The sequence below is a fragment of the Podarcis melisellensis genome, assembly GCF_964234715.1.
Source record: "Podarcis melisellensis genome assembly, chromosome: 9".
Lineage (NCBI taxonomy): Eukaryota > Metazoa > Chordata > Lepidosauria > Squamata > Lacertidae > Podarcis > Podarcis melisellensis.
In genome coordinates this window covers 49,218,739-49,242,726 of record NC_138541.1, presented here as the reverse complement: position 1 = coordinate 49,242,726, position 23,988 = coordinate 49,218,739, and the positions used below count along the sequence as shown (strand labels likewise).

General features: G+C 38.1%; 1 protein-coding gene across 8 annotated transcripts in view; it reads right to left on the bottom strand.

Annotated features, from left to right (window-relative positions):
* The window catches only part of TENM3 (teneurin transmembrane protein 3), a 1,264,289-nt gene that overhangs the window by 335,235 nt on the left and 905,066 nt on the right, over positions 1–23,988 (bottom strand). The gene's annotated exons all lie outside the window — the stretch shown is intronic.

Sequence of the window (23,988 nt, the reverse complement as noted above, 5' to 3'; positions counted from 1 at the left end):
TAAAAAATGGAAAACTATTTCTCCTCACAGATTGCTGCATTAGTGCACTGTAAAACATGGAAGCTCCTGTAGTTAGATATAGTGCCTCTAGTAGTATAAAGTCAAGAAAATTTAAACTAAAGTCAGCAATATCCAGGATAACATACTTCTCTGAAGCTTCTATGCAGGAATACAAAACACAAATTAACTGTCATGTTTAAGCAATTATCCCTCATCAAAACGATCAAAAACCTAATTTACACAAGAGATATAGTGGATGCATTTCCAATTCTCCCTCAAGCCTCTCCAAGACAGCGTAACTGATCTAAACTAATCCAGTTGCTCATTTCATAAGGTGGAAATAAGATAATGCTAAAGGGGCAAAAAGGAAGAAGGTTCAGGTATATTTTGAAGTGGAGTGATTTGGGCTTCAAAAACTAGAATTTTTGTTGTGAAATATCCATTACTCTATTTTTTTCTAGCTTTGAAGTTGCCTTCCAGCTCAATAGTCCACTTTTAATTTTAGAATTTCATTTCTTACTCAAAATACTGATAATTTAAATGAAATGAAATGAAAAAGTCATCTGATTTTGCAAAAAGAAATCTGAGAGGAAAGTAAAACTAAGTAAGAACTATGGGACTACAATTTTATCTCAGTTCATAAAACAGAGATGAAATGTAAATATGGAAAAAGTTACTTAAACTGCGATGGAAAAAGTAGACTATATACAAAATTAAACTGAAACTAATTATTAAAGAAACTTTTGTAAGATGACTACTTTATTAATGAATTAATGACAGCAAGCTTTCCGGGTGCAATTAATCCATGAACAGGCAAAAAAATAAAAAAAAACCGTGTTGTCAGCTTTATCTTTTAAAAAATGTATTTCCTAAGTACTGACTAACACATAGATTCACATCTTATGTATCACACATTAATCAACACCTTGCTTCATATCAAAATAATGAAGTTCTGGCCATTACGTTTGTTCTGTTGTTAATGTTTTAGACATGGAAGTCTTCTACTGATACTGCATTCGCTGGTGATGGTCATTCATGTGTGAACTCACCCTAAGCAAATAACTTAAGGAAGAGGTCCCTTAACACCACAGAACACATTTTCTAGCACAGGAATTGAAGAGTATGTTAATTGTTCATTAACATGCTAATACAGCTTAGTTTACTTCCCTGGTCCAAGTCCAACATTCCACCCATTACACCATACTGACTTTTGGATTGCTAACAAGCTGGTCTGAATATTTAGCTCAGAAGGTACATATTGCTGTGCTGGTGTTAATATATTATTTGATATTGCACAAGTGCTCTAGATTACACTATGTTTAAGGTATATACATAAACTCAGGTTTTCAGGTTCAGGATGAGAAAACGCATTTGAATGAGTGCAAGCAGTGAAGCAGTGTATCAATCCTTCTGCAAGTTACTAATTCACCTCACTTTATGCCTAAAGCAATCTCAACAAAATGTAGAACCTACATATCATCTCTCCTATAAACATTTGTGTAATAAAACATTATTGCATTGTTTGTTTTGTGCACTGAAATCTCCAATATCACATGCTACACCTAAGCATCATTTTTCTCAAATCATTATCCTCAACAACGTAAAACAGTCTTAATCTTACATTCTGTGTATAAAACAAGAGTGCAGGATCAAGTTTCATTTTACAGAAACTGGCATATTTAATTACTATACACAGCCATGGAATGTGTGTGTAAATGGAGAGTTCATAAACCAAGCTTCTATTACAGAGAAATCCTGACACATGCTTTGAAAGCTAACCCCCTGGGAGACTACTTTAAAGAACTGATATGAGATAAAGATACCATGGAAAATATTTGTGTACTGTAAAAAACTATACTTCCTTTTATTTTCCAATTATATTTATTTTCCAAATATAATTCCCCTAACAACCTGATTACTATTTGAGTTGGGGAGCACAGTTGTGCCTCTCCCCCACATCTGTTCACATCCTTTTGTTGGCAACAACATATGCAAAGGGCTTAGCTATGTAACTTCCAGCAAGCGAATGCCCCTACAGTATTTGTCACAAAACATCCAACCAGCAATTGCATGGCTTGGAACTCAGATGTTGGAAGTTACCCATCAAATACAAACATTACATCCAATGGAAGGGGCCTGGAGCCATGACAGATTACTCTATGAGGCAGGTATAGAGCATCATGCTCCTCTACCTTTCATGCATAGGTTCTATAAACTTGGAACTTCATTTAAACAGGCTTCCCCGGGATACAGTTGTAGAAAGAAAAAAGTTGAATTACACTGAGCATGGAATAAGGTTAGGTCTGTATAAGTAATTCAGCACCAAAGGTTTCTAGCATGACCTTCAGCTTCACTCCTAAATAGTCCTTTCTCCAGAACTGTAGTACAAAAAAAGACATTGCTTAACCCCTTACCCCCAAGATGAAGGGTGAGCCTGTTCTACCTCAGCTGCTCACACCTGTGCACGAGTGAAATTCAGATAAATAAAAGTGAGAAGTTTATTTTCATACGGGAATGCATCTGCCAAAACTTCTCCCATACTGAGAGGAGCTACTTATAAAGAATGTCTTGCCTCTGTTTTGGTTAGCATGAGAACATTACAGAAAGCCAGGACAATATTGCTGTCCTTGAGCCACTGCTAGAATTCAAGTATGGTCATGGTTAAACCATGTTGCCAACCAAGCAAATAAAGACTTTATGGCTTCAATAGTTTGGCTTAAAAAATGGATTTATATTTGTTAATGTACCATATGTTACTTTGGAAGGAAGGGCTATCTATCTAATCTTTTTCTTCTTCAAGATAATTAGACCACCACAGTGGCTACTTTGTTTCACATTGTATAAGAAAGCAGTAATTCTGTAATAACATTTTTCATACACTAACAGTGTTATGTATCTGCTTTCTAATATGAAAGGCCCTAACCTTGAAGCTTGAACCAAACTATGTATTTGGTTGAGTCCTCCGTATGTTGTTAAGAGGCTGAAGGAGAGAATTATATTGTACAAACAATACTAAAATCATGCACATTGCACCACTGTGCCACTGCCCCTTTCCTCATTTTTCCTATTGGTTTGTTTTCTTGTTTGAGAATTCATATGAAATAATATTACCAATGGGATTCTGAAGATACTTCATGGTGACTTGAGTGTTACTATCCATGGGTTAATTTATACCATTCATTTTTGAAATTTGATCAATATTAATGCCATCTCACATAATAATTAATTTGGCAAATATGTAGAAGCAGAATCCCTGGAGCAATTTTCAGAAACAGCTTACATTTTGGTGGCTCATATGTATAATCTGCATGGAATCACTGATAGGGGTTAATGGAAGCTTTTTGCTATTACAAAGACTTCTAAGTGACTCAAGCGAGGGGGTTAACTGTGATAGGAATCAAAATGATCAAATTAAAAATGAGCCAATGAAAGCAATAATTTAAATAGAAAACAGTAAAGTCCTTTTTACTCCACAAGGGAACTATCAAAAAACTGTAAAGGAGCCATAAAATGTAGGCTTTTAAAGAGGAGCAGCCTTGATTGTAAACTGTTTTACAAAGCCAGAATTATATTACTGTGAAATAGTATTAACACTATACAGTACTGCATGTGCAGATATTACTGTCCCTTTCTCTTAGAGGAGTCATCTAATTTAATGTGCAAAGCACTCTGAAAAGCAGCACTGGCAACCTCAAGGTATACAAATCATCTGGGTGAATGCCAAACAATAAACCAAAAAGGGCAGACCAAGACAATGATGTTTTCAGTACTGTAATTCACACTTGCTTCCTACATATTTTGAAATATAACTACCAGATGTATTATTATTTTTCTTGACAATCTAGACCCTGCTTTGGGTTAGAGAGCAAGTGACATTGCACATGTCAATTACTGAGACATTTTCCAAGCTAGTAAACTGATAAATATGTTTTTATGAACTGTCAAGTGCAAATAGGTCTTAATCCATTGGAATTCTGAACCTAGAGAAACTAATTTCTGAAGCCAATAAGATGGAGGGAAGAGGTTATTGGTTTATGTGTGTCTTTGCCCTACCCTTTCTCCTTTCTCTCCTATTCCCCCTGGGTGGGCAGAAAATAATGTCATTGATCTGGAAAGGATGCGGGATTCATCTGTCCCTGGATCTTTCTGAAACTAGGGATGTGTTGTGACCAAAAGACTCATCTGTAGCCTTTGTAAGCAGTCTGATCCCTTTCAGATCTGCTCCATGTCATTTTGATTCAATTCATTATTTGGGTCCAAACTGAAAACTGAGGATATGAGAAAGATACCACTCTTTAAGAAACTTGCCAAAGTTCAGGAAAATAAGGGCTAACGTGCTAATGATTTTACCTTCATTATAACAAAACTGGGAAAGTCAGAGCTTTTCTCACCCCCACCCTCTTCTTGGAAGTACCCTCCATGAAGAAGAAGAAAGAAAGAGCTATTTATTTTAATTGCTTGTTAGAGAAAAGAATGATTAGGAAGGAAGCAGGCCATCCCAGCCCACTCTCCAGAACAAATCTGGTTATTTACACCAACATACCTGCCCTAAATCACTGTGATTGGAAATTGCTTCAGAAAACAATTCACCGCGATTAAAAGCTAGACTTGCTCATCAAAATGAAAGATTCCCCCGCCTCTCCCCTTTCAAGCTCTAGGCACTTCTCCAGTCAGCTTGGTTTACTTTCTTGGGGAAGGGAAAACATTGCAATGCATTTTTCAGAGAACTGAAGCTGCAGGGCCGCTCAAAGCTTAGGGACTCCCTGATCTGCAGAAATGCCTTGTTAACAGCACAATCCCAGTTGGAAATTTGAGAACTTTATCTGAATCACCCTTCTTCGTCTCATACTTTGAAGTACACATACAGCACACCCCTGCTAGAAACTACTCCATTAACATGCTGTTCACCATTTTGGGGACGCTTGGGCCAAAACACAGTAGATAAACCATAACATAGCAGCTCTTCATTTCTGGGTTAAAAAACAAACAAATAGGAACTAACCTACATGCAGATAAACCTATGATTGTGTCTGAGATGACGGGTTCTCTCCAGTTAGAACGTGGTCAGAAAAGTGTGTGTGTGAAGGCCTAGTAGTTCCTGTGAACTTGCAGCACACTTTCATTTCTGCACTATGCACAATGAGGAGAAGAATGCCCATTACCAAAGTGGAATCATACACAGAGATGGTATATGTCATACTTCAACAAAATAACATTCTTCCAACTAAATGCAGTTATTTCTTTGGCTCTAACTAAAATCAGGGAGTACAAATAACCAACAAATGTCTGTGGTATTCCGTTACAGTAATGTTGTTTCATCAATTGTGTAATATTAATATTTTGTTTGAAAATTCAATTAAAATTTAGAATTATGTCAGCTAGTATTGTGAGGGTGTGGCATATTAAAATTTAAGGAGCTTTTGAATCTAGCCAGTGCTATTATAGACCAATAATGAACAAAATTTCTAAGAAATTTGTGACAAGTAAGACACACTGATTACCAGCAAAGTCTGAAAGCAAGAAGACATAACACAAGTGGGCTTGAAATAAGAGAAAAATGACACGCACTCTCAAACATTTCTACACCAGCAAAAAGCAGAAAAATAGTACATAGGCTCCAACTGATTCTTATAAAAACTGATTATTCTTTTTTAAAAAACTTGAAAATATGGTATCTATCTCCCTTAAAATGAAGGGCATTAAATGTTTCACAACAGAAACACACATATACAAATCTGAATTATAAGCACGCACACAAAGAGAAGGTTCTCTCTAAAAAAAGATGGGGAAGGGAAAATTACAGATTACTCTAAAAGCCCTAAATACATATAAATTATTGTTGACTCATACTGCAAATGGCTTGTCCACTACTGTTCATCAAATAAAGATAAAAAATATTTTTTCAATCACTGTTATCCATCATTGTGGTAAACAAGCAAAATGTATACTCTCCCATCTGCTAGCTATTTTGTAATCATAAAATACCATATAATGTAATCATGAAACACTATTATTACTTACTTTTTCAGTTTATAAGCAAATATGTCTACCTGTTAGATGATTTCATGCTACTGAGGGGCTTGAACCTTTTGTGCTTTTTACTATCAATCTAGCCATCAATCTAAGATGAGACTGTCTCCAGTTCAGTCCTCCTGCATTTGGAAAATGCTCAGTATAGCAGTACTCTGTTTGATCCCTGAAGAGATTGCATGAAGAAAAGGGTCAGTAAGTGATCCAGCTGTCAGGACCCTGAGCAGTTCAACAGTCAAGATATATGAGACTGACTGCTTTTGTTCATCAAACCAACTTCTTGTATGCCACCAAGTTTGAACACAACTGTAAATCCCAAAAGAAATCTTCTACGTCCTCTGTTGCATTCCATTCATTCATTCAAATAAATCTTGCACTGGACTATGAGCTGTCATAATATACATTACAAAATTTTAAAAGAAATATATTCAAAATAGTTTAGAAAAAGAATTAGGTAAATTAAAGTTCTGAACTTTAAAAATATATTTCAGTGCAGAACTGTTTAGACATATAAAGAATAAGATCTGTTATATGATTGACAGCTGTGCTGGCATAATATCATAGTGCATAGGTTTGCGGGAATGATTATTCTAAAAAACTATTAACTAATTATTAAGGTGTTTTTTGTCATCTACCTTCTGCCCATTATACTATTTGACAGAGGTTGCATTAAAGGGTCAATGCTTGATCAGCAAATATGGGGCAAGAAGCCAAATACTTTATATATTATGCATTTGAAACACAAATTGATTTATCCAGTCACTCTCCCAACCAACCGAAGTATATGCAGTTACACAAGTCTTGAAACGAGCATGTGAAATTCAAGATATACTGCCAAATGACTAAATAAAAATAAAAACAAAAATCAGAATCCATGGAAAGCAAGTGTTTTAAGAAATATGTTCCATACAATACCCACCCTGCCTAGACAACAGTCTCATGCTTCTTGTAATCCAACAACAGGACAGCAGGTAATTAAATTGCCAAACCACAAAGTAAGAAGGTACAGAACATTGTCAGATTGCCTGAGCAATGCGAAGACACATTCTGTTCTACCCCGACGTCAATGCGCACAGTGTTGCTTCATTTTCCCATAATAACCACACTATGAGGCCAAATCTGATTTGCTATCATATTGTTACTTGGTACAAAACCCTTGACTGGTTAGGCTCATGTAGTGAAATAGAACTGGAAGATCAGCAGAGAGTGAGTGTGAACACACTATCATATGTGACCCAGTATATATTTTACAGAAGAACCCTCATGAATCCCATATTTTCCCTTTCATACTGATGGTCACATTTGTCCTGTGAAAGAAGGGCAGCATCTCAGATTTTACTAAATTTGCTATGGAGCTGTCAGCTCAATTACGGTAAGTCCTTATCTTGTCCTTCATTAGACATCACGAGAACACCATTTACAACACTCCTGAACCAGTGACAGCTCTAGTTACTTGCATTCCATTTTCACGTCATTCAGAACATGATACTGATGGGTTCTATTCCTCAGAACAGTTCCATTCCTATAATCATGACAAATGACAGTGCCTTGTGGACAATTCAGCAGCTATTTCATTTTTAGCCTCCTAGCTGGCTTGAGGCTTACATAATAGAAAAGCAGTGAATTTATTTATGTAACATGAATCCACAAAAGTATGCTGCCTTCTTCTGGACCTTCCTTGGGCACTGTATGTTCTTAGGAATACTGCCCAACTCCACATATGAAAGTTGCCCTAGCACTTTCAACTCAAACAAATTACTGAGATGTGGAAATAGCATGGTATCACACAGAGCTAGCTGTAAAGAAAGATGAACGAATGCAAAATGGAATTGCAACATTCATTGCTGGTGCATTAGAATAAATCTCCAAGGCTAAGAAACGCCCCCCCCCCCAATAAACATATGAGAAGACTTTATAGTACACAGAGATTTAGACATTCCAAAGGCTTTTTGCAAAGCCATAATCACTGCATAGTGATTCATAGACCATCAAAACTTAACAACACATGTAAAAACCAAGTGCTGATTTAAAGGCAAAGAACATCAGTGGCTTGAGATTCCCAAGCGGAAAAGGTTTCACATTTCTGGACAGAGCTGAAAACACAGAACTTTTATTTTTACCTTCTATTGCACTCTATCTTACAGTATCAACAAGAGGCCCTAAAGTGAAGCAGTGGGTCTACCAAAGCGGGCTTAAACAGCTTGCAACTTTATTAACAGGCACAGAGGAATATCAATCAGAGCCACAACATAAACTTGTTGCCCAGTTTAGTGGGTAACATTGACAATTGTGATGCTGAGTTTTATAGCCTTATTCCCAGCCTGTTACCCCTTTTAGATATTTGGGGATTTTATATATATATATATATATATATATATATATATATATATATATATATATGTATGTATGTATTTAATCAAACTCCCTCTTTTGGTTTCTAATATAATAATGTATAATACCACTAGACTCCATGTTAACATAACTAATTCTTCATTCTTCACTACTGAGCTTTTCAAGGACACCTTCTGTTTCCAAATGAACATTTTCCAAACAATTTTATTTCAGAAGTCAAACCCAATCTACCCTCTACATCTATTATACTGTATCCTAGTGCCAAAGTTGCAATATGATATGCAATACTGTAGCATCAAAATACTCTAAGCAAGCCAAACTAAGCCTCTTTGCTTAAGGTTTTCAGCTCTGCAAAATGTCAGCAGCTATAAAGGGGTTGTTTGTGGGCATGAAGCTGACCTGAAGCCTAGCAATTATTTCCCCAACCTTTGGGTGCTCGTGGGCACATTTGGAATTCTAATAAACTGTCACCACAAAATACCAATTTCACAAAAGAAAAACTGGTGATACTCAGAAACACCTCTCAAAAGACTACAGCCAAAACACCAAAGCACACACACTCCGCAAAAAGGAGAAGGAAAACATCCCCAAAGAAGAAACACAGGGTAGGCAAACTCCCATCTAAAAATGCCAAACCTTCAACATGTAGGTATCATATCCCTCCTATCCCCAATAATTGAACAAAGCAGGTAAAAACCACACCAAGAACATCCAGGGGAAAACCCACAGACCACAGAAAATGATTTTTTTTATTACTTTTATTACTTTCTTGCCTGCCTGTCTGCCTGCCAATCTGAGAAAGCTGGGTAGACCAGAGAGCCCTGTCAGCTAAACTGCGACCACTCTTCCATTATGTTCCCTCTATTCTCAGGAGGAAGAGAAGCCTGAGGATACAAGACAAATACTTATGAAGGGACAGAGAGAGCATCTAGCTTCCCCTGTGTCTCACCGAAGCCCAAGGTAGCTTGATTTTATCCGTCAAATCCTACCATTACACACACAAACCATGAAGTTAAACAGTCTAGGCATGTAAGGGTAAAATCCTCCTTTGAGTCTGGCAAGCACATGCAGGAACCCCAACACCCAATATTAAGTAACCGGCGTGATGACAAAGGGAAAAGACAGAATCTTGCTTCAAGAAAATGAAGAAACATTTTAGAAAGCTAACTAAGTCTAGGTGTGAGTATGCTAATGAAAGCTAGAGTCATTCTCACAAGCAACACAGCCCCATGGTTGATGTGAGGGACAAAGGAATGTGGGCAACACTCCCATTTTAAGGCCTCTTGGTCCAGGTGGGTTCTGACTGAAAGGTTGTTCTGACCAACCAATCGAATGCATGGCATATAGCCAAGGAAGATGCTGTTACCACCTGGGGAAGTTGTGAGCTGGACATGTCATGGTGCTAGTTACTATTGGACTAGCTCAACTTTTCTGTCAGACAACCAGCTTGTGAATTTGAGGGGAGATAGGACACCTCCACTAACACATTCTGAAGGACTAGAGAAACTGAGTAAGCTCAAAGGGATAGGCTAGGTATAGACCAAAACTGCACAACACCGCCGCCACCGCCCCCATAATAGTGAAAACATCACCCTGGTTTCCCCGTCCGTCAAATTTACCAGGCAGTGGCAGGGATACCTCTAGCTTCCCTGTCCTCTTCCTTTCTTTACCTACAAAGAATGTCTCTGGGCCCATGTGGAGCTCAGAGGCTTTCTGCAGACAGACAGGGAAGAGTGCATGGCTGCTGGAAGCCTATTTCAGTTTCTACCCAGTCCATCCACCCAAGTTGTTTTTTTTTTTTTTGTATTAATAAAGCTGTGTATGTATGTATACACTTGGGAGACAAATGGGGTGGGTGCTGTGTGGAGTGTCTGGGGATGCCACAGCATCTAGCAGCATCTAGCAGGACACATGGATACTGTTCTGTCAGTAGCAAATTTCCTAGAGCATGAAAGGCAGCTTAGCATATTTGGGGACTTGAGCTGGACTGTGGTGGAACCAAACCTTATGAGGAAAGTAGTTTCTGCACTATTCTGTGATTGTTCCTCCTATGGCCAATCTCTGTGTTCATGCAGACAACCAGAAAAGCATTCACAAGCCTCCAAACCCTTTCCAGCAAGAGGTGGAACATATGAAAAGTGTGGCATCAGTTTGAGATTATTGTATTAATAACTATCATCTGGCAAGCTACCAAATAACGCAAAAGCAAATGAAAACATTCATTAAACTGACTGAATAGTATGCCTTATGAATTCTCCCTCTGTGTTTAGTCCAGACATGGCCAAACCTGGCCCTCCACATGTTTTGGGACTACAGCTCCCATCACCCCTAGCTAACAGGACCAGTGGTCAGGGATGATGGGAACTGTAGTCCCAAAACATCTGGAGGGCCAAGTTTGGCCATGCCTGGTTTAGTCCATAGAACGTTTAGAACTTTCTGGGTGTGTGTTAGTGTATGGGTAGGAGCTTCTTGCACATTCTATTCAATGTGAACTATTTCTAGTATTGCTTCAGAGTAACCTTGTATGAGTCAAAACATTGAGTCTGCTTTTTCTTATCCACGTTTGTTAATATCTGGTCCATGACTCCTTTAAGAGAAACAGTCATGACCTAGGAAGTTGTATCTTGCTGTGCTGTATTCTCAGCTAGAAGTAAAGGGCTGGGAAACTGAAAGTTTGAGCTTCTTGAGCTCTGTGCACCGAATCGCTCACTGTGCTGTTTTCACTACCCGGCTGCAGTTATATGGATTTTTCAACAGAAGATAAATTATAAACATGAAGATTAAGTCTGTAGAAGGACTGGGGAAATAGATGAATGGGTCAAATAGTAAGTGTTAGCTAAAACAGCACTTTCTTGTAGGAGGAAACTGCTAAACTGATAGCAAGAAAGTACACATTAAAGAAGTGAAAGGTGATATTGAAAAAAGTTGAGACAAATGAGACAAAACAACAGTTATATAAGTGAATTGTACAAAACAAATAATAACCACTTTGGTCTATATTCTATGGTAACTCTCATGAGTATTTGTTCATTGACTGGAGTTTCAAAAGCTGAGACTATGGGATATATGTGCAACTTTGGAGTGTGTGCGCATTTGGAAGGCACAGTTTGATATGGGCTGCAAGGCACTGTGGCTTAAGGAGAAATGCTGTGATGCCTGTGAAAGGATTACGTGAAAAGTAAAAGGTATCTCAGGGACAGGAAAGTGAAAGATATTTAAAGCTTTGTATTAGAAGAATTCAATAAACAGGAAAGAAAATACAAGAGAATATATATCAAACCTCTCACTTCTGTTTAAGATTTCAGCCCATTCAAAGACAGCTCAGAAAGTTAAATGCATGTGTTGAGGCTAGTCACATTTTCACTTTGTATAAAATACAAATGCATCTGGGTGCAAAGTGGAAGATGACAGAGATGGACTAGTGTAGTGTCTAAGAATGCAGACTTGATAAGAGAAGTCCCAGGTTGATAACATCTTCCCAGGCTGATCTTCTCATCTGTCTTCCAACCATCAACCAAACTGAATACTGAGGATTATAATAAACTGAAATATTAAGGTGGCTGGAAGAAGGGAGTCTGAAGTTTGCAAATCAGTACTTGAATAAATAACACAATAAAACAAACATCCTTTTCTGAAAGCAATAGCAATATTATTTTGAAGTCACCAGTAGTTTCAAAGTGTTGATATTTACCTTAAAACCCTAAATGGCCTTGGCTCTGTATTCCTCTGTATTTCTTAGTAGTGGCCCCCTGCCCATGGAAAACCTTCCCATCAGTTGTCAAAGATATAAACAACTATACGACTTTCCAGAGACATCTGAAGGCAGCATTCTATTGGAAAGTTTTTAATATCTGATGTTTTGGTGTATTTTTGCATTGTGTTGTTGTTATTCACACAACCATTAAATAATGAAATACATTTGAAAGAAACAGTTACCTGGTTTCAAAAGCCTAACACAACATTTGACTTCACAACTCCTCTCATATGGTATTTTATCTAGTTGTCAACTTTTATATCACACAGTGTATACCCACATGTAGGCATCATCTTAATCTAAAACCCAATGTATCTTAATAAGGACTAAATGGTCTCTAATTTATTCAATTATTTATTAAGTTTCTATGAGCTCTTTAAAAGCTTCAGATAATATCCATAATAGTACTTTAAATTATAGAGCAAAACTGCTTTGGACAAACAGCTGTGTAATAAAAGAGATGTATGCTCAGAGACGACTATGTAAGTCTTATGCTAATTCACAGTGGCAGCAAATAAAATGTGCCATTCACATCTTTTGCCATGCTGCGACAAACTCCTGAAAACCATATTTTCAGCAGTGCAGAAGCAAATAAAATGGCAGTGGCCGACCCATGTGGTGGGCAATAATGGGGTTATCCCATGGTGTGGTTTCCATGTGGACGCAATCTCAAATTGTTTCCTTATGGGGGGGGGGCATTTTGTGCAAAACAAGAGGGCACCAGCCCACCTGCTGGATGGCTAAGCAACATTTGATAGCATTCGGTCATTCAGATCTATCTACAGTGCACTGCTCACATTCTCAATCAAAGACACACTAGCTTCCATTCTTCCAGAGACATTTTAGAAGCAATGATAATGCATAATACAGTACATAATTAGCTTTTTACTACATCTCTTGCATATAATTTCAATTTTTTTTTCTGTATAATTCCTATATTAGATAAACATGTTTCTTTCACATCTTTGGGAGATGTACAGTGCTGCCCATTTTTAGCTGATGAAACCAATCAGTGTTTCCACTTTAGATTTTAAAATGTGTGCATTTACTAACAGATTAAGTCACAGCACAGTTTGTAATTTCTAGTGATCTTTCCCATCAGTACCTGTAGTTTTGGTTTGTGTTCGTTTAAATTGGTTTGCCCTTCTTTGCCATTAAAAGTGCCACACTTTGTAATGCAACATATTTCTCTGTAGTTAGTGACTGAAAACTGACACTAGGATCAAAATTCATCAAAAGGATTAGCCTAACAACTTTTCTGTGTTGGAATCCGTATAATATTTTGCAATAGTTAAATGTTTCTTCAGCTAAATTGTACATTCCAAAATAATAAGCAGAAACCATGCATTTGCAGATAAAGGAAGGCCAGTGCCCCATCCCAGGGAGCCAATAACAATAATAGGCTTTAAATAATGACTGAGAAGTGAACGAGAAACCGAGAGAGGGAGAGAAGAAATGGAGCATGTGTGACAAACATGAAATATCATTAGAAAGCTTTGAGACACAACACATTACATAGCAGAAAATAAGTTTGCTCCTCATTAAAATAAAGTGAAATAAAAATGCTGGATAAAAAGAAAGCCAGATTTCATGAAGAGAAAGAGGTATTCAATTAACACTAGTTTAAAATTGGTAAATGTGTATTGATATATATTTGTATATTCATTGGTAAACTAATAAAAACAGTGACTCAATATGTCATTCTAATAGGGAACAATTACGGTCAAGCTTTCCATCCTCCTTCTGAATAAACCAAAAAGATGAAAGTAAAGGATGTATAAGTAAGAGGAGGCTCAGGTTCCTCAGTGGCATGGAGAGGCTTTCATCAGCTTCGGCTGGTGGTCCAGCTGTGCCCTTATCAGGACAGGGATAACCTAACTTCTGTTCTCTATGCTCTAGGAACCTCTAGGTTAGATTACTGCAATGTTTTATACATAGGGTTACTGCTGAAGATGATTCAGAAACTTGATCTAGTGCAGAATTCAGCAGCCAGGTTGCTCACTGGGACAAGATGGTTTCTGCCATCCTGCCCCAACTGCACTGGCTGCTAATTAGTTTCCAAGCCCAATTAAAAGTGCTGGCTTTCACCTAGAAAGTCTTAAATGACTCAGGACCACAATACCTCAAGGACTGCCTCTCTCCATATTAACCTACCCAGACCCTGAGACCATCCTTTGAGCCCCATTGGAGGGAGGATAGGTGCAAAAGAGGACAAGGCTCCTGCAACTTTAAAAGTTTTGCAGAATATGGCTTTTTTCTCCTAGGGACATTCTTGTGGACCAGCCCTGGCTCTTTTGCACTTGGCCTCAGGTATCCTGCCCTCCTAACCCTTTTAAAAATACCTTTGCTTTTAGGGCTGCTGGGCAGGCAGAATAGCACAGTGTTTGTGAGACCCCAACCCACACTATTTGCTCAGAGAGCTAAATTTGCATCTCTTTCTCTCTCTATATATATACAGTGGTACCTCGGGTTACATACGCTTCATGTTACATATGCTTCAGGTTACAGACTCCGCTAACCCAGAAATAGTGCTTCAGGTTAAGAACTTTGCTTCAGGATGAGAACAGAAATCGTGCTCCGACGGCGCAGCGGCAGCAGGAGGCCCCATTAGCTAAAGTGGTGCTTCAGGTTAAGAACAGTTTCAGGTTAGGAACGGACCTCCAGAAGGAATTAAGTACTTAACACGAGGTACCACTGTACAGAGATACCTTGGTTGTCAAACTTAATCTGTTCTGGGAGTCTGTTTGACTCCCGGAATGGTTCAAAAACAAAGGCACGGCTTCCGATTGGCTGCAGGAGCTTCCTGCACTCAATTGGAAGCCGTGTCAAATGTTCGGCTTCCAAAAAGCATTCGCAAACCAGAACACTCACTTCCGAGTTTGCAGCATACGGGAGCCGATTTGTTCAACAATCAAGGTACCCCTGTATACCATATATAAAGCATGTGCTAATTTTTATAATGGGCCTGAGTATTACTGTACCTAGTAACACACCTACATCCTGCAGCTTTAATAACTGTGTCAAAGGGGGGATTTCAGCAACACTTGCTGAAATTTCTGTACCTGAAACTCTAAAGTCTTCCATGTTCAATGCTAATATAATACATTTATATTTTGAAAAATTCTGCAATGTCTTAAAGTCTTCATAAATGTCAGATAGCATTTCCCTATTCTTTGAAATCTGTTAATAGCTATTGTGGTGAAATATGAAATACACTCTTTAATCTGCTAGAATAAAGAGAAATTTACTCTTAAGTGTATCTTAAAGTGCCATTACAACACTGCACTGAACACTGCATAGTTATTTTACACATGCATTTTTAATACCAGACATTCAAACATACTGCATTAAAGAATAACAAAAGCTAAACTCTCCCTTGGAGGTAATCATTTTCATTGTTGCCAGGTCAGTGATTCAGATTTCACAAGGCAATCCCTGACTAAGGAACAGCAAGCCTTTTTTAGGTCATGAGGTCCTGTAAGGGGTTCTTCAGAAGCCAAGCATAAAAGTCTTGAAATAACAAGCAAACACACAGGTTTCTTAATTTGCCCGGTTGGATTCCTGTAATAAGTGCTTAACAACAGCAGCCCCAAAGCAACTCTGCAGTCATCAGCATGACTATTTACCACATGATTTGGCAAACAGATTTCCAAGGTTTTTACTTACATACATAAATACGAATCAACGTAAGAAACAAGCAGAAATACAAGCATCTGCCTTCACAGCTAGTCTAGCAGCACAGCTAGAAAAGGAACAGAAAATAAGACTATTTCCCAAGATGCTTCCTGCCCTGGAAACACTGTGCACATGGAAGCCTACAATTTTTATTTATTTATCTTATTTTCCCATTATCATTCAGTACAAAGCAGATGGACCGGTCAACATCATGCTGAGGAACGCAGAGCAGTAGAATGGTCTCTCGATATATCTCCTAGTACTTAATCACATAAACAAGCTTTCTTGGTATTGCTCATATTTTTTCCAAGTGCAGAATGTAGGCACCAATATAAAGTGACATATGTACGTAGATTTCCAAATAAAATTACACTGCTGAGGTTTATGGTACCTAAGTATATAATGTCCCACATCCATGTCCGTTTGTGCATAGTTTTTCCTACTCCTCTGTAAATATTTAGCAGCAGATAGATTAGAGATTAGAGAGGTGCCATTAGAATTCTGGAAGGGTTGGAAAGATAATAGGCTGAGGCTGCTCTCCTTTAAACATACCACCTTGGAGAATATTTCCACAATGCCTTTATAAGGCTTCCCCCTTTCTCTTCTTTTTGACATTTAACTGTTCAGTTGTTTGAAAGCAAAGTAACGTAAAATTTTCACTCACTCAAAGCACAAGAAATATGGAAAGAACTATTTTTAATTGAAACCACCACCCTATCTTTTATTATATTAGGAAGACAAGCAACCCTAGTTTATTTTTATTTTTTTAAAGACCACTCTGAAAGCCTGAAACAATTAAGCACCTTGGGGAGAGCACATTCTTGTTTCCTAGGGGGCTAATTTGGACATAAAGCCTTTTAAAAGAAAGCATGCAACCAAGCAACTCAGGCATTTGCTTGCATCAAAATGTAGATAAGAATCTTGATACCCTTTAGGGAGATTAGATGAATTTACTGTGGTGGGTGTGTGGGTGTAGGTGTCAAAAAAATTAACACTGTAACCAGCTTGGGAAGGAAATCCTAAACCCAAGCCATGAGCAGTATGGCTGAACAGATCTGTGGAGACACCACCACACCTGAAAGTCATTCCACACATGCTAGCCAAGGTAGTAAAAATGCTGGGTTTAGTTGTGCAAGCGCCAAGCTAGCACAACAGATAGGCATGGATCAGGCCCATCACAGGTAGTGATAACAGTTTAGGATCCAGTGCATTAGGGCAGGTGTCCCCAAACTAAGGCCCACGGGCCGGATAAGGCCCGAGGGACTTGTTTATCCAGACCGCGGCAACCCCCGCTGCCCGCTCTTACCGGCGCTGCACGGCTGCCCACTTCTGGGTCGGAGGAGCACTGGCAATAGCTTGTGTGCATGCGCAAGCGTTATTTGCACATGCGCGTTATTTCCGGTGCACATCCGGGTCGGAGGAGGCCGGTGCACATGCACACAAGCTATTTCCTGCTCCTCCGACCCGGAAGTGTGCCGGAAATAGCGTGTGCATATGGGCACATGCTTCCCCGCCCTCTGGCCCACCGCACGATCAGCGCTGGAGACACCGGCCCGAGGCGCGGTAAGTTTGCTGACCCCTGCATTAGGGGATCATTCTCACAGTTTGATGCAATTATCAAAGACGGAAAGCATAAAATGCAACATTTAAGCACATAATTTTGTATGGATTTGCCAAAGTTCCATGCTAGATCTTATGAGAATGACAGCTGTATTTGAAATCTCCAATTTGAAATCTCCAATACTTTATTTTATAATTATTTTGACATCTAATCATATTGTGACTGGACTAAAGAGAAATAAAACCTTTTTCCTGGACACAGCATTTAGAATCTGAGGATAAGATGTTACCTATAGCTCAGGCTTCGGGAGCATTCATCAATACATTAGAGTAGGAGTGGTAAACCTTTCACAGGGTTGGGCCACATTAACTTGATGGAAAGCTATTATAGGAGTAACATACAAAGGTGCCAGACTCACACATACAATGAGTAGCCCAACACTCACAAACACACATAAAACATATATAAAATTATTGGTAACTCCACTCAAGTTTGACTTTCTATTTTCATTGTAAAAGGAAGAAAAAGACTGCTCCAGTACTGTTTATCTGTCCTGTTATCTCAAAAGAATGTAAACAAGGTCAATAAACAGGTGAATTGTAAGTCCTGCCTCACAGCTATTTATAGCCTCACACTTAAAAATGAATTGCATCCTGAAAATTGCATACCTGCATTGCAAAACACAGACTGACTTCTTTTTACATATTTGCAAGTAACACTATTATGCTGTGTTATTTCCCTCTGCTTGGGTCTTCTTACAATAGCACTTCTTGCAGGAGGATGAGCTGCAGTTACACAGTTTGAACATCATAGCTCTTTTCCTTCCCCTGAAATTAATTTGACCCCTTATGGTGTGCAATCTTGTTACTACATTTATGGCAACTCTGTTTTGCTGGCAACCCAAGGTTTGGAAGAGAAAACAAATTTTATTGAAATGTTTCTGAGGAGTATGGCAGTAGGTACATTTAGAACATGTAGATTTCTTTTAAATGGCATACTGAACACCACTTCCTGGTGTTCCTTCTAGCTGTATGGTTAAGTGGGACTAAATATTCTCTATTTAGCCAAAGGTTCACAGAATTTGTTACATAATTTTCCACTCCATTTCTACACAAACCCACATTTTATATCCAATTTCATATCCCTGGTGAGTCTTTGACATGCATTTAATTTTTTTTTCAGACAAGCTTTGTGAATTTATGTTTGCAAAAGGTTGGTTTAATAACCTCTTTGGGGGAGCTTTTCTTGTGGTCTAACATAGTCAAATTTCCCATGATGTCACTCTAAAAAAAAATGCTTACACATTTATTACAAAGAAGACACTTTGCCATTTTTAATGGTTCAGGAATTCTGCAGCTTATATATTTATAAATACACAGAGATGCATAGAAATTAGTTTAAACATTGCCACGATGAGATAAAGGCAGATCTAGTATCTGAAACATGAGCTACAATATATCATTCTGTTTTCTCCATCATCCTATTTATCTTCCAATCAGAGAGATCACTTAAAAATTCTCCTCAGAAACAACAAGGACAAAAAAACAACTAGGATCAAGGATACTGTTTGATTCGTCTACTCTAATAAGTAGCATAAATTATTTACTGAACTTCAAAGCCTTAAATTCAAGGAAGAACAGAGAGAGGCAAAAGTAGGATTTGTTTGTTTATTATCAATTATTTATATGGTATGTTTTACAGTGCAAGATATGCAGAAATGGCATAATACTGAAGAACCATGTACAATAAAAATGTTATATTAAGTTAATTCCGGTAAACCTATTCTACCGATACATCTGTAGAGAGATTAGAAATGAAAACTTCAGAAGAACTTCTTTTATTAACATGCAGGGGCAAAAAAAATTTACAATGAAGATATATTTCACTCAGGCTCACAAACACTATGTGTAATGTACTTTATTTAAATATGCAAAATAGGTTTCAAAGACATGGCAAAGTAAGATTTGAATCAAAGTTAACTGCAGCATAGAAGCCAACTAAACTGATAAAACATTTAAAGCCTAGGGTAACATACTAGCTGAATTAAGTTCACATCAGAAGTAGATTTTGTGTGTGTGTGTGTTTAACACAAAGGATTAAAGGTCAGTCAAAAAATTAACATGTCATGTCAATCTTTTAAATAGAGACAAAAACTTCAAACTGGTTTTAAAAAACCCAGGCAATTTTTCCCCCTGTGATTAAAAAATAACCCTGGGATTGGTGGAACATATGCTAGGAACCTATTGTTTCTCATGTGCCTCAGGTCAAATGTGATAAACTTCACACTTTTAACTGGTGCCATTTGTAATAGATTGGATGAAACAGGTCTACAAAAGAATCAATAAATGTAAAGACTGGAAAGAATTAGAGCAGCTTGCAGACTTGTACCTATTGTCTGGGGGAATTGGATGTCAGTTTGAGTATTATAACACTGACAAAGGTTTTCCAGCTTTAATTTACTTCAACACATAATGGGTGATGTCGAAGTTGAGAAACACTAGTCAATCTGAATACATTATTTAGCAAACTGTTTAATCAAAGCTGCACACATTATTATTGCCCCAACATATTCTATGCCTGCCCATTCAGAATATAATTTATCAACGAATTACAGCTTTGTATGTGGTGTGCACATGTCAAAATGAGTGTGCACCAACTCTTCTGCTAAGTCCAGCTTTCCAGGATTTTAAGAAACAAAATTCTTTATTGCTTCTCTGTTGAATAATCCTTAAGGACAGTAAATGATGAAAACTAACCATTTAACTTCATTACTGAATTACCACTGTTAGGATCACATGGCAGTAGTACTATCTGGGTACATTCACAAGATACAATTTAGATATCCTGTGCCCTACATGTTTATTTTAAGAAGATATATGTATTCCATTAGCCAAAAGCAGTATACTAACTAGTGAATAAACATAGGCCGTGGTAGGGTCTGAAATGTAGTGCTTTCTTTTAAAATACAAACTTATGAGAACTGCTCCAACAAACAACATGTAAACTGAAGCAGTTATTTGGTAACAAATGGTAACAAATGACTTGGTATTCCCCCCTGCCTTATTTTTCACAGTTTTTAAAGTTCTCCTTCATATATCTTATAATTTCAGAACTCAGAATTTCATTATGAGAAAAAGGTAAACCACCCATCACACTTTGTTTATAATCTAAAACAGTTCTTAAATAAATAAATCACAGACTATGTCACCTACTTTTACTAAACTAAAAATAAAAAAGATTCTATTTTCCTGGAAAAGGAAGAATCTGAGCTTTCTCAAATATAAAATAAATGAAAATGTGTTGTATACCAATTTTGTAAAGCTAAGTCTTAAACATATGGTTCACTATTCTAAAAGATGAAATGGAATTCTTAAAACAGAGTGAGAGTCTTCACTTCATATTCTGCTGGGTAAAATTTGATACAGGAGGTAGAATACTTCTATCCCAGGTTCCTCTTCAAACCACAAGCTGTTCATGTGCAGCTGATAGTACATTATCTCTGAAAGTCCCTTTATATCCACTGAAGCAATCACTGCAGTATAGGGGCTTTCCCCTGTGAAATAAGGAAAGAACCCTAGCTGTGAACACAGCAACTATAACCTGTCAAATGGTTCTGAATCAGAATATATATTTCCTTGTTATAATGAGGAGATCTTATTTTATATTCACGGGTATATACAGTGAGAAGTTAAATATGATTGCAAAAGTGGCCTAATATATATAGATTGATCACTAATGTTACTGGAATTGATGGTTACAGTGGTACCTCGGGTTAAGAACTTAATTCATTCTGGAGGTCCGTTCTTAACCTGAAACTGTTCTTAACCCAAGGTACCACTTTAGCTAATGGGACCTCCCGCTGCCGCCGCACGATTTCTGTTCTCACCCTGAAGCAAAGTTCTTAACCCAAGGTGCTATTTCTGGGTTAGCAGAGTCTGTAACCTGAAGCGTCTGTAACCCGAGGTACCACTGTATATATGCTACCTCTGGAATTGGAGGCAGCATTCTTCCAAGTATCAGTTGTTGGGGAACAACAGTGGAAGAGTTCTATTCCCCACATGTTCTGTTTGTGGTATTTTCATAGGCATCTATTTATTTGCTAATAAGTATTTGTATACTACAATTTCATTAAATAAACCAAAGTGGTTTACAGTTTTTTAAGAAACCCACATAAAACCACCTACCTGGTTGTCTACTATGAGAAACAGGATACAGAACTAGATAGAATAGCAGGGCTTTTAGGTATTTTATGTGCGTATTCACATACACAAAAGTGGCTCATATTTGACTCCCTAATCCAATGGAATTTGCAAGAAGCAGACAGGAACGCTAAGCAACTGTTTGGCAAGAAAGGAAAGGCATTCAACATTTATTTCACAGTTTCACAATTATGGGCACATACACACTGGAAGCCTGCTTCTGAGCATATAATGCCAGTCTGAGCTGAATTGGGCCATCAACACAAACCCTTTCAGCAGTAATTATATGTGTAATATATTATTCAGTTAAGTTCTTGCTGCATAGTTTCTCCAATGTAAAATAAAATATATACATTTGATATCCTAATTTGCTTAAGTAGAGGCTCTGCGTTCAGGACATTCAAGGTTACAGCCTTTCAACCACAAAGGTATTTTACAAACAGCTTTCATAAAATGGTAATTCCCTCTTGATAGAAAAAAATACCAAGAGAAACTATAAAAGGTACTTAAACCAGAGATAGGTAAGGATTTCCTTACCCAACAAAAGATGCTGCTGCTGCAGTTGATGTAATCCATTAAGGACTGCTCCTTGCTTAACCTCCACTGTATTGCTGCTTAACCTCCATTCAAGACACATTGAAATAAAGGAATATTGCTCACCAACAGTGCCTGGTAGATTCTAACAAATGTTTTCTCTCATGTTTTGATAAAAGCTAATGATAATAAAGTAGGTTAGTTTATTAGTAGGTTAGTGGGTTAATTAAGAAGGTGTGCCTTTTCCAGAAACAGGAGACACGTAACTGTGCTTTGCAGGCTTTTCACAATGATCTAATGGCGAATATGAACAAATATGTTTTTCCTTTCTCTTCAGTGAGTAAGGTAGGTAATGGTAAAGGACCCCTGGACAGTTAAGTCCAGTCAAAGGTGACTATGGGATGTAGTGCTCATCTCACTTCAGGCCGAGGGAGCTGGCGTTTGTCTGCAGTCACCTTTCCAGGTAATGTGGCCAGCATGACTAAACTGCTTCTGGCATGACGGGACACCGTGATAAGTGCCAGAGCACATGGAAATGCTGTTTACCTTCCCACCGCAGTGGTATCTATTTATCTGCTCACACTGGTATGCTTTCGAACTGCTAGGTTGGCAGAAGCTGGGACAGAGTTTTTACCTGCCGCCCAAAGATATGCAACGAAGGTGCTAGACAAGTCTCCCTGCAGAGAGCATTTCACAAATGGGAAGTCACCACAGAAAAGGCCCATTCTTGCATTTACACCCTCCGAACCTCTCGGGGAGGAAGCACACAAAAAAGGGCCTCAGATGACAACCACAGGGTCTGCGTCTGTTCATATGGGGAGAGACAGTCCTTGAGATTCTGTGGTCCTGGGCCATTTAAGACTTTTTCGGTCAAAAGCAGCACTTTAAATTGGGCCTGGAAACCAATTGGCAGCAAGTGCAGCCAAGCCAGCATTTTGTCGTGGTGAGCAACATGGCCACTGAATTCTGCACCACCTGAAGTTTCCAAACTGTCTTCAGAGGCAGCTCCATGTATAACGTGGTACAGCAGAGGTTACCAGAGCACAGACAACAGAAGTTCGACTAACACTGTCCACACAGGGGTGCAGGTGGGCCACCAGACAAAGCTGATGAAGGCAGTCCACAAACACACATTTTTCAGCTGACGAAATTAAACTGCTGCCCAGTAACTATCAGACACTGACATCTAATTTTGTTTGCTACTTTCTTTTTGAAAGGGTGGTGATGGTTCAAGACAGAGTAAAGCAAAAAGGAGCAACACTGGAAAGAAGAAAATACAAAATTGTCCAGTATGTAGGTCATGGCTGCTGGTTGCAAGAAAGATTCTACATGAGAAAAGTTTGAAGACATGCCCTTTATTAGTGGTTCTTAAACTTTTTGGGGTCATGTAGAGAATCTGATGAAAGATATGGATCCCCTCGCCACAACTTTACTCACAAATATAATTTTGAAATAAATCATTTGGGGGTTGTGCCCAGTTCACAGACACCCTAGGGGCCCATAGACCACAGATTTAGAGCTCCTACTCTATAGGTTAAAAAAGGGAATGTGTGCAAAATGTACACAGTGTGACAGACAGGTGCAGGGCCTGGCTAAATAGGATGCAATTTAGTTGTAAAGCAACATTATTTTAGTTGTCAGATTTACATCATTGTTTAGGAAACTAATGAAGTAACAATGGGGAACTTGATTTAAATTTATCCGCCCTAGTTATGCCTATTCATGGATGTCTATTATTTAAACAAGTAATATTAATGAATATTGACATTTTAAGTGGATTTAAATGTTGTTTCATAATTTAAGCTATAGTCGAACAGCTGGGACTTCATGTAATGGCATATGCAGTTCAGTTAGGTCTTGGCACCAGTAAACTATGTGACCAT